The 12,744-nt window shown below is 37.8% G+C and overlaps 1 protein-coding gene across 4 annotated transcripts in view; it reads left to right on the forward strand.

The window, feature by feature from the left end:
• CDH8 (cadherin 8) overlaps nt 1–12,744 on the forward strand; it is a 334,384-nt gene that overhangs the window by 192,716 nt on the left and 128,924 nt on the right. The gene's annotated exons all lie outside the window — the stretch shown is intronic.

Here is a 12,744-nt window from a genome sequence, read left to right on the forward strand (position 1 = left end):
ACCCCTGAAACTGACAGTTCCACTAAATGCTTCATCTTCTCTTTGAGCAAGGCAGAGGAGTAATGCATCCTTAGATTCCGTTTGGCTACAGTATCTGCTGGGTAGCAGCATCCTAGTTGGGAGAGTGGATCTGTCAGACAGTATCCCTGCTAGACAGCATCAGACCTGTGTTCAGTGCTTGGCTGGGAAACCTGGGAGGTGCTGGATCAGAGTATAGTGCTGCAAAGCTTCAGCATGGAAAACTGATGGCAATTTCTCTGTGGATATTATAGAAGAGATTAACTCAGATCCTTATTCAGACAGTGCCTACCGCCATGAAGGTGACACCACTTAACATAGGCAGGAATTCCTTTGTGGTTCATTGCTGTTCAGTCGTGCCTGGAATCTGTCTCAATTCAAACAGCTTACGTTTAGTACCAGACTAAATAGAGTGGAATCTATCCAACCTGGCACATAACAACATTGTACAGACCTGCTTGTGTTGCCAACAGGTATCAAACTCCATGCACTCACTTCTCTCTCCCTCTTGCTCTCTTGCAGACAGGCACAAACACACACACTCTGTTTCATGCAAATGGTTCTGTCTTTCTTTCCTCTGAATGTAGGAATAAATATTCATATAGTTTTCATAAAAGCTGATGCTTTTAGACAGCCAATTGATCGCATAAATGTCTAGCTATTTGTCTCTGAGTACTGCAGCCAGATGTTTTTTGGGGGGGCAGCTGAGTGTAAGAAATCAAATAGCATTAACTGTTTATTGTTTTGAATCTAACACATTAGTGCTTAATAAAAGGGAAGCTAACAGCTGCTCCCTTCAGTTTCAATAAAAGAATAGAGCTGATAACTACCATGGCTATAGATAAAGAATCCTCTTAACTTCACTCGTTATCTGTTGTAAATTCCTGAAGAGTTTCTGTGCAATAAGGATGAAGAGAAGTATGCAATACTTACGTATGAGTGGTATACCTCATCTACGTTCAATACCAGACTGGTAGGAACAAGAGGAGACTTCATAATAGGCTTCTCAGTAAATATAAATAAATAAATACATTTGGAAGATGGAAAAAATTACCCTAGTGTGTGTTTTATCTGCTTTAAATAAAATGATTAAGCAGCAAGAAGATGTTAGTGTTTTACATACTTGTGAAATTATCAAATTTCACACCCATAGAATGCAATAACATCAAAAACCAAAGGCTCCCTGTAGCGTCACCTCCCAGACTAACTGACTGAATATTTGCAACAAGAAAACCCTAGGAAGGGAACAGATTATTATGTAATATTCTAGTCTAAGGTTTTTATCCACTCAACCTTGTTGTTCTACCTCACTGCATACGCATTGAGCACAGTGTTCTGCTAACATTCTCCTAGGCTTGCTATTTATTTGCTCTCCCTCCTTGTAGAACTTGCATCCTGGCTGCAAAGAACTTCCATTTGCATGCCTTGTTGTAAGCTGAGGGCCTTCAGTATACTCAGAAATGAAAATATTTCATGAAAGTTGGCTCTTGTAGTATGTAGGTGAGCAATTTTTTAAAATAAGTGGACCGCAAGCCAAGAGAGTAACTTTTATTTGTTTGCAATATTAAAAAAAATCAATAAAAATGTGTGTCTGCTTAACAAATACATCTGTTTTGATAAGTACCTCTGTATAGGACATCTATTCATTTTGTACCTTTCATTAAAAAAGAAGTCTTTATCTTTGTGGGAGATGAAATCCTCCTTAGACAGTCACTTTGTGATTTTTCAGTTTACCTCACTGGTTCGCACCAGCGCCTGCTGCTGAAGTACAAAACAGAGTTGTAAGTGGGGAAGTAGTCTCACAATCAGATTTAAATTGACTTTCTTTGTCAAGTGTATTCTTTAAATGTTTTCTTATAATACTGAACCTTAAAAAAATTAATCCCTTAACTGATCTTTGGACATTTGCATCACTGTTAACATATGCTGCAATCTTCTTTGCTAGGAAAAAAAATACATTTAAATCCTTTCTTCATTATATAGAACTACTACAGGTAAAAACACAGTCAACTGTAGGTATATGTTTAGATCTGTTAGTCCTTGAAGTACTCTCTACAATTTTGCTCTGTTTCTTAAAATGCAGGTGCAGATTCTGTCTTTGAAAATACACTTTTTGGAAGACCTAAGTGCCCTACAGAATTTAGGTGGGACTTTTTCAGCCACTTACTGAAATGAGGGGTCTGGAACCTACCCACTTGACCCTTGATACAGATAATTTCATATTCAAAAGTTGAGAGACTTTCAGTGGAAAAAAATTTCTGAACGAGAAAGAGATGTGAATGCATGCTGCAATCTCTTGGTGTTGCACATCTCCAAGTGATTATGAATGCTCTGTTACAGAAAGCTTCTGTCAATGCCACATAGTATAAACAGGTACTTTCATCACATATCAAATAACCGTTAAGATGCTGTATATCTAAGCAGCATTCCTTTTGTATTGTTTTCCTTGATGATATCATTAGAGTCTGACCTTTGAGTTATTCATAATGACAATTTTATGTTTACAGTATACACCTGAGTTACATCTGCATTCCTGAAAACCATAGAAGCATCTTTCAACTATGAGTTTAAAATAATACAAACAAAATTCTTTCAGTGGGAGGGAAATGATATAGCATTTTGAGCTTGGAATGCTTTAAGCATCATCGCTACCATAAAATCACATCAATAGGATTAAATTAGATGATGAAACTCAACATTTTTTCTTAGTGTTGTTGCCATAGAAAAGGTAGCTTACTTCATAGCTGTCTGAACAAAACTGTTTGAGCAGTAGATAGAAATAGAACAAAGTAAAGTCCAATTCGGTCTGAGATTTCAACTGATACATACATCGTTTGTCCTCCCTCACATATACCCCATATTCCTTTTGCTCTGGAATCTGCTCAGCATATATCTCGTTTCGTCAGCTAAGTAAATAACACCAACACGGTGGCATTTTGACTATATAAATACAATTTTCTTCCCAAAAAACATTGGGGTCTGAAGTATTACATGCAAACAGAAATGGAAAGATAGCTTCTGAACCAGTTTAGTACCAATAGATAGAATTTAAAGTGCTTGACTCGAGGCAACAGAGTGATTTCTACTTTCTAGCCATGAGAGTAACCTTTATCCATGAGTTGCAACGATAATTCATGTAGAATCGATTCTCCAAGGTGTTGAGCATGATATGTCTTGTGAAAATCGTTTGAAATTGAGGATGATCAGCACTTTGGCTTGGACTTTGAATTAGTAATGTGAACCAATCTTAGATCCGAAGGAGCAAAATCATCCATGAGAAGTGTCTACTGAGCCCTGTGGTGCCAAAGTTATAGACCAGCTCAGAAGGGTGTTTCTTTCTCAGTGTGTCTTGCTCAGGTCTTTGCAGCTAGCTCTGGGAATTCAAAGTATCCCAAAAGCAGTCAGTCTTGGCAGTCACTAGTTCACAGCTTCAACATTCTAATTTATTTTATGTTCACTTGAAGTATCTTAGGAACCAATGCTTACCCTAGTTTGATGAATGCAGATAACCATTTAAATCTACTTACTTTGCAGTCACTGATTATTGTAATCATGTACATGTCTTTATATATAATAATCATATATGTGTATAAAATCATTAAAGTCCCTAAATGATAATGCAAATGGACTGTATGCACTGTGGTAATGATGTTTGTTATTTGAGCTTTGCAACGAGCAACACTTCTGGTGTGAACCCATCTTATGGATGGAATGTAGCAACTGTGATTGCATTTTAAGAACAAACCATCAGAACTTACTTCTTAAGACCACTGAAATTTTTGTTGGAGTCTGTATTACACAGACTTCAATTTTTATGCTTCTCTACTCAGATTTAAAACAAACAAAACCCAAACGAACCACAAAAAACTGAACCACAACTGCAAAAAAAAGTTTCATGTTGCAAGACTGCTGCTGTTCTTCCCATACAATTAATTGAAGTTGATGCAAAATTAGAAACTTTTGCATCTTACTTCATATGCTTCATCAAAAAGATTTCAGCAGGCTTACTGCAGCAGTGCTGTCTGTAGTTAGAAAAGTCCGGTTATGTTCACGCTTTTCCTTTTTTAACTTTTTTTTTTATCTATGAACACATTTGCGTACATGGCTGCCAAGTTTATACAGCTTCACTAAATCATGAGGAGCAGTCATGGTTTTATATTTTTAGTTTGATCAGATTACTTGTCAGGAAAACTTGTGGGCTTTTCCTTAATTACTGTATTTTGCTTAATTATGTAGAGAATATCTGACATTCTTTAAAGTAAACCAGTGAAAATGAAAGCTTCAATCTATCTATCTCGAAAAAAAAAAAAAACTGGAAAGGAAGCTTAGAAAGCAAGATATTTATGTCCTCCATTAATATTTAAACATTTTTCAGCAAGTTCAGGATAAGCACATCCCAGCTGCTGAAACTCTCATGATAAACGATGCCCTAGGCAGAGCATGGTTAACACCTAATTCTCAGTCACAGGCCAATCTGTTTGCCTTTTTATGAGCTGTCTTCATGTTGTGCACAACTTGCCTTTTTTCCCCCTCTCTCCTTTAAAAGTGTTATAGGTCTTCAAATTATGTAATACACCCTCATAAAAATGAGCATTCGTTTGAGAGATGAGGTTGGCATGAGCTGAAGCTATTAAATCTGTATGTAACTTAGTTCTATTTTAGTCAAGGAAAGTCACTTTAATCAGTAGGTAAAGAGTAGAGAATGTCTGTTTCTTCATCTTACTACAGAATGAAAACAATGCAGATATGACTATTTTTGATATGCTTAAGTTTCTGGACCACCTTGGTTGTTCAAACAGATTTTGACATTCTTCTCTCTCTGTGTTTTGAGCCAGCACTGTGAGCTTCTCAGCATGATGGCATGAGGTGAACGAATGTTCTGACACAGATCAGTAGGGTATCTGCTCCCATATAGCCAAAAAGAAGTCTTTTCCTTTTTCTTTTTTTCTAAGTATAAGAGAGTGAATGGGAAGTTCACAAATACCTTTTGTTCTGCAGTAGACCTAAAATAGCTATATTGTCATTTTAATGCCTGTTCTTTTGGTATCATCTGCCATTTAAAGAAAACAGACAAACAAAGAGACACATCCACCTGAAGCGTTATAGAAACTCATATCACTGATGCGGAAAAGCAATCAAACTAGTCATATTACTTCAATTGCAAACTCTGTGAAGCACTTAGTGCCTCTTTGTCCTCTGTCTGCACAATGTATTGCGCAGTTGGATTCATGACTGGAATTCCTGAGTTCTACACAATGCAAGTAATAAAAAAACGTACTAGAAAAGTAGTTAGAAGTGTTGCAACACAAGGTGTGGGTTCTTTTTGTTTGCTTTTTAAAAAAAATTTAAATGCATTCTGATCCTGTGAAGTAGTGAACACTTCTGCAAAGTCTGGAAGATGTATATCCAAAGTATCAGAGCCTTGGCAGCTTTAAAGGTGGCCCATACTGATTCGGCTATCAAAGCATAACAAAAATATTCCTGATAAGAAATTCTGTTGATTTCAATAGAACTTAAGCACTTTTTAATAAAAAGGGGGACTTCCTGAAAGTAAATATTTAATAAACAGTATAAATGAGATTTAGCTATGATAAAGTATCACGTTAAGCAATCAAAGAATAATGTACAGTGAGTTACAAAATTATTATTTGATTGAAGGAGATACATTTCAATGTGAGGTGCATACCATTTTCTCGTTATCTCTAAGCATTAGTCAAGTTGTGTAGCTTCCTCTCTAGAACACAAGTTATGATGTTTTCTAATTAAGGGAGAAAAGTAAGGAAACTAAGAATGTCCTTATCTCTGCCTCTGAAATGTACCCCTAAAACTGAAGCCACCCAATTTTACTAGTAACAAACTAATAATAAATTCAGTTGCATTTCTGCACTTGCTTGTGTATGTCTGTGTCTGTATAGCCTTGGTGCAAGCATATGTATTCCATCAGCTGTGTGTCAGATGTAAGGACTGATGAATGTTGCTTAGAACATTGCCTAAACATTTGACAGAAGAATGAAAACTCACCTAACAACCCCAAGAAGTGTTCAGATTTCCTTAACCGTAAAGAGCAACAGTGCATGACTAAGCTTAGAAAATTAGGTGGTACATCTTCGCACAGTGAATTCCCCTGTAGGTACGTGCCTCTGCGTGTAAGACAGCCTCTAAGACCAAAAGAAAGAGAGAGAGAAAGTCTGTTAGCATTGTTGCTGAAATAAGTAGTTCTTTAGATAACTGCATTTGATTCTCTGAGTGACCGTAAGCAAATTGCCGCACAATACTTAAAAATAAACTTGGACATTTGATTTGCACTGATTTGAAAGGATTCTTTCCTGCAAATTTCTGACAACACAAAATACAATTCAAGTGTACATCACCCTGAACTATAGCATGGAGTTAGCATAATATTTCCCATCTCGTGTTCCTTCCTTTGAAATTTCAGGTGCTTGGCTGAGGGAAAGGATGTGTGAATAATGCTTTTGTGTGTTACATTTAACTCCAGGTGACATAACAGTCCCTTAAAATCACCGTGAGCTGCTGAAATTTAGTGCAGCTACAAAGCATAATTATGATTTGGGGCCATGCCTAGAACATGCATGGCCCAGTCTGGCGGCTGGCTCTCTGCCGCTTTCAGCCCTTCTTGGCTGTGCACGTGTGCTGCCTGCAGGCAGAGTCACCAGGAGCTCCCCTCCTGATGGAGGCCAATGGAGCAGCACATCTGGCTGTGGTGAAGCTGCTGGAAGAAGTTTCTGTCCTTAAAACTGCCTGTGTCAGACTGCCATGGGCATATCTTTAGAGTCTATCAGAGTTTTAAGTAGTTTCTCTGTCCTTAGCTTCTTGTTCCTTCCCTTGTCCAGAAGTTACACTCTGCTCAGTTTTGATGATTCAACTGTTTGTCTCACTGCTCTCTAAAGTACATAGGGAAGCTTCATATGCTCTTAGGCAGCACAGCTGTTTTCAAAACTTTGTCATTGTCCTGTAGTTTATGGGCTCTTCAGTTGTGCTGATGCAACTGCTTGTGCAGCCAGGCTGTAAACTAGATCCGTGCAACGATCTGGGTTATAAACTTAAAGGAAAAGACTTCTTGAAATGGGGCTTTGGTGCAGTTTTTTTTTGTTTTTTGGTTTTTGGTTGTTTTTTTTTTTTGACTCTCATCATTTCACTGATCTGGCTTCCCATGTTGTCTGGCAAATAGCACAACTAAGAGGACAGTGAACTGCAAAGAAGAAACTGAGAATGGCAAAAAATGACTGGAAACAAGCAGCTAGCATGTTGGGGGGTCTCTGTAAGAACCCCTTAAATCAAAATTGCTGTTGGTGGAAGAATAGCATGAGCAATGGCCTAACCCAGCTCTGTCAAAATAATTTGGTTTATAAGACACTTTCCTATTAAAAGCGTTTAAGTTAACGAGATCATTTTGACAGAACTGGGTTAGGGACTGACTGTACATATAGTTACACTAGCAGCACAAGGAGGCAGCAAGGTCTAGGCAGGGCATACGCCCTGGGCACCGCAAGCACAACTTTAGCTACTGCCACGATAGCATGTCCAGCTACTGCCTCAGTCTCTCTTCACTTCACATTGAGGTGGAGAACTGTTTTTTAGTTATTATTATTATTTTTTTGCATGGGAGTAGCGTTTATACAAACTCAACTGAAAAAATAATAGTTATTTAGCAAAAAGCATTCATTCTTTTGCAAGAGAAATATGAGACAACTTCGGTTTAAAATCAAATTCAGGTACGATACAGTGGATATGTGCTAGAAACAGGATGGGTACGTAGCAAAGTTAGGGGACAAAGGTAACATGATTATTTGTTGGTTATGGCATCTTAATCTATTCTGATGGACCTTGGTTTTGTTCTGCTTTAATGACTAGTTAAAATGTTCTCTGAAGTTCTCGTATGAGTAGAAATTATTAATCCTACAACACTAGCTTTTGTGGGGGCAGAAACATAGGAAGGAGATAAATGGTCAAAAAGGAGGGGGGGGGGGACAGGGGAGGAGGGAAGATCACTTGGATGCTAACAATGAAAATGATAAAAAGTACAAAATATCCATGCCTGTGTACACGCCCTGAGCATCCCAAGCTTGCAGCTCTCCCCTGAGAGGGGAAATGCAATACCTGGTCACAACCTGTGGGAAACCTGTGAAAATGAATACGTAATGAATTCCAAACAAAGGAAGTCACAAGATGTACGTTTTTGTCAAGGGCACATTATTAACCTTCCTATTTTATTCTCTTATCCTGTATGAAAGCCATTACCCACAGCTTGAATTACTTTGCAGGAATAGAGATCCTTATTTCTGTTAGAAATTAAATTTATTCTTTTGGACACGAAAGCCCGCGTGGGTCAGATGGAATTTCAAGGCTCCAAAGGAAGCATTCAAAATGTAAAGGCTGTCTGCCTGCTGTCCAGTAGCATACTGCTAGCTGGAACTCTCAAGGTGATCAGTAAATGAACATCTCTCATCGGTTATGGGAGGCTGCTTCTGTTGTGATGCAGATTAGCTCATACTGAATAAGCATCAAAGGTAGATATAATAGGTAAAGAGATCTAAAGCGTTTCCACTGGAACTCTAATGAATTTATGTATCATTTACCTCATGCTTTTGTGGCAATTTGATACTAATCTTCTGAATGAACGCTGAAGGACTGGAAGAACGTTAAATTTAATGTCCAAAATCTAAAAGATTCTGTAAACTCTGCAAGAAACTTACGTTAGGCAAAGATCGCCAACTTTTGACTGGCATCTCTCTTGAAATTTCTCTGTTTAAACTACTGCTTCAAAGATTTGTTTTAAATTTTGTAACAACTGCTTAACAATTGTCAAAATCTATCCTAATGAAACAGTGAGGTTGAATGACTTAGCTGTTACTTATAATCAGAACGAATAATGAGGTAAATGCAGAATCACTTAAAAAAATCTTGATTGCAAATCATAAAATAATCCCCTATGTCTTTTACATGAAGAAATATGGGAGCGGCTGTAAAATCTCTTATGCTAGGATCATGGTGTAAATCAATGCACTAGCCTTGTAATAAAGTGGTTTACTTGACAAGACAGATATTCTGTGGTTTGAAATCTAAAAATAAATCGATTTTTTAAAGCTTTTTGTGATCTTGCTCTGCTTCTTTTTCAGTAAGCAGTTTATGTATTAAACTACTTTTAAAACTTTATTAATCTTTTTAATATGTTTACTGCATTCCAGTGTCCACTTTTTAATGCTACAAGATGATTTTAAAGTAACTGTGATGAAATTACTTGTTTCGCATATTCTAAAATTAGTTGCTACAAATGCACTAGCAACCATATAATTTCCCACACTGCATTACGCAGAATGAGAACTGTCATCATGTTGAATATCTGCTATAACTGTCTTCTGTCATACCTGATTCTGACTTTGTAAAGGCAATTAACTTGCACAAGTAACCTTCATAGGTTTTAGTTCTGAAAGAGGTTGCAGTATGTATTACGTTAATTTCAGAAGTTAGTAGGCTAGAGCTGTGTTGCAGCGTTAGCTTATAAACTTAGTGGTAGTCACTTTTTGGTTTGTTCTTTTGTAAAACTTGTACGGTATTAGGCATGAGTTGTGCTCCAGCATGCATTTTCCTGTAATAGAATAATATTTTCCTAAAAGTTCATCAGCACATAAAGTGGTAAACAAACTGCTTAGCTTTATCTGTTTCTCCCTGTGTTATGTGTGGAGAACCAAATTCACAAATACAGTCTTACATTTTTGAAACAAGACAGTTCTCTGACTTCGCTGTCTGACACGGTGTTAACGTTTTCTTTCATCTTTTTGATACATTCTTTAAGTTTTATATAGCACTTTCCCCTGTCAGAGATACATGGATGACGAAGGCTGTTTTGTATACAGTTTTGCAGGATTAGAGTTTCTGTGGTTGTACGTACCATACACTATGCTGGGAAATCACTTAAGAGAATTATGAAGTTTTATGAAAGAAAACAGCCCAGAGGCATTTGAATACCTGGAAATTCAAAGTGAAAATCATGCTCTTATCAAAAGCAACAGAATTTTATGAGGATGGAACAACCTTTTTAATTGTCGTCTGGTGCTGGTCCTCTTCTGATTGCTTAGCACAAGGCAGCTTTGGCTTTACTGCAGTAACTTCACTGTCATTCCGTAGTCATTGCTCCTTTAGACCCTGGTGTAATAGCAGTAGGGAAAATACTCCTGTTAGTTCTCCCTGACTGCAAAATCTCCTTTTACAAGTGGCTATTTAGGATGTTACAGTAGCCTGATTCAGAAACCGTATCACTTGCTCCTACACATCTAATCCAGCGGATTATAACTGAACTACTCGGTACTTCTTGCTTCTCGTAATAACCTATATGAAAATGCAGGAACGAGCATTTAGTGGAGAAAAAAAATCATTTCCAAAATTTGTTAAAGACATTTGAGGACACTACAGTCTTCATGCACTGCACCAAGTAAATGCCATGATTGACTGGCAGAGCAATGAATCCCAAATAAATCTCTTTCTCACGTTAATCTCTAAAGACTCCCAGCAGTCTAGGTTAAATTGTAGAGATACATACCCAGCTCTACTTCTAAATACTGGTCGTAGTGCCCAGCAGTATGCACATGTATGCAAAGGCCCTATCAGGTTATTTATTTTATTTACCCTGCACTGCCTACCACTTGCCTACTTTCCTGTTGGTACTTGAGAATCTCTTGCAGTTCCATGTTTACTTCTGTTTACTTGGTTGCATAATGGTAGTCTTTGCTGGATTATGTCATTTAGTGAGGTTCAGTGACGTGGTATGTGCATTACTGGTGTTTCTGTTGTGCTTTCGGTTCGATTGCCTTAAGGTATTGCTGAATAGAGAACTACTATGAGGATGGTCCAGTCACAGTGAATTCTGATGGGTTTGTGCTAGTGGCTACAACCTAAATGTGATCGGAGTAAGTGAAGAGTAACAGGAAGTCTGGGGGGGAAATGAGGAGGGGTGCACTGAAGTGAACTTAATGCTTGCCAGAGATTCAGAGTGGCAGCTTGAAAAACAAATATCCTGTTTTTACTTCAAACAGAAATGTTTCTGTGAGTGTCATAGTGTTTTATCTCATTTGTTTCATCTCTTTTAGAAAAGCCAGCCTGTGCAGATTAATTAGAAAATGTTTTCAAAAAGCCTTTTGAATATGAAAAAGGTGCTTTAATTTATTATTATTTGGTCTTGTGAGTACAAAGAAAATCTACAGCAGTTTCAACTATTGCTAAGTAGGAAAGTGACCCACTTTGGTCCATTGTAAGGCTTTCTGGAACTTCAGAATAACATACTGGCTCTTTCTGAGGGGACTCCATTTCTGGCTCAAGCATCACTAGATATAAGCAGCAAAAATGCTCAACTATAGAAAGGCTCTTAAGTTGTGCTTTCAGTTCATCTCCTCAGCTTTGAATTTAATCCCCTGTACTAGTTGAAGATGGCAGCTGTTGCTCTGTTTTACCGAGGTTCTATTTCTTCTGTGTTTCAATTCTTGCTCTACCGGAAAAAAATATTTTTCTCATTCTTGGTACATGCATGCACATACAAGGCCACTCACATGCACAAGAACCCCACACAAACAAAGTGTTTAATGCTTTCATTGCAAGTTTGACTGCTTCTCTCTTCTGATGTCTTCTACCACTGCCCCAGGACGTATGGCATTCTAACATGTGGCAGGAAGTGCAGCAGTAGCCTCCCTTCAGTTCCCTAGCCCAGGGCGTGTTTCCAGAGGGTGTCCTTGGCAGACCCTTCCTGCTGAGCAATTTGACTGTTGTTCCTCGTGCTCTTCTCTTCTCTGGGATTTAAAGAAGCTTGAAAGATGGAAAGATGTTCTTTCTTCTCTCACATATTCCCCAAAATTTCCTTGCAAAAGCACATTGTATTCTCCAGTTCCTTTCTTTCCATCTCAGTCAGCAACAAGGCCTAAAAGATGTTTCTAAGCTACACGGTTACTTCTGTAATGAGTATTCACCTCATTCTTGATGCATTGTCAAAGTGCTGCGCTATTAGGTTACTATTCTTCCATGGTACTTGAGATATTGAGTTTTAGTTTGATAACAACTCTTCTCCCCTTTTAACAAGACAAGTTTCTCACAGTTTCAGATTTTCGTGCAGTAGATTTCACAGCTGCTTTGGCAATTACTGAACTTTAGAAAACTATCTTCTTACTTTGTTTGCTTTTAAAATAACAGCTAACATGTATTGACATTGTTCACATTTTCAAATGTTTTCCTCCATGAGTTTGCCTGAATCCAAAAAATATATACCGCAACACACACCCCAAAAAATAACAACCTCCCCCTCAATATTTACGTGATCCTTCAAGAATCTACTAGAAACTCATTTCAAAGGAAAAAACAGCCTAAGGTGCAGTGTAAGCTTGTGAATACGCAGTTCTACCTACCTTGTAAACAGTAGTATCTCTTGAGATTGCTTGGATATGAATCAGTCAATGAAAATGTATCAGGAATCTTTTTACAAAACTCTACTGTCATTAGAGTAGCTGTAATGTAGCCCTTCTCCCTGAGCTACACTGCATTTATCTTACTAAGTGATCTATGGCTGCATTTCACGATTTGCCTATCAGCGTGGCATTAGCAAGCCCTGCTATGTTAACTCACTTGTCCATTTCAGGGAATATTTACACTGAGTTGAAACCTGATGTGGGCTTCTAATACATGGAGGGGTGAGTGGAGAAAGGAAGACAAAATGCTCCCAAGTGC

This window comes from Numida meleagris, chromosome 10 (assembly GCF_002078875.1).
Source record: "Numida meleagris isolate 19003 breed g44 Domestic line chromosome 10, NumMel1.0, whole genome shotgun sequence".
NCBI lineage: Eukaryota > Metazoa > Chordata > Aves > Galliformes > Numididae > Numida > Numida meleagris.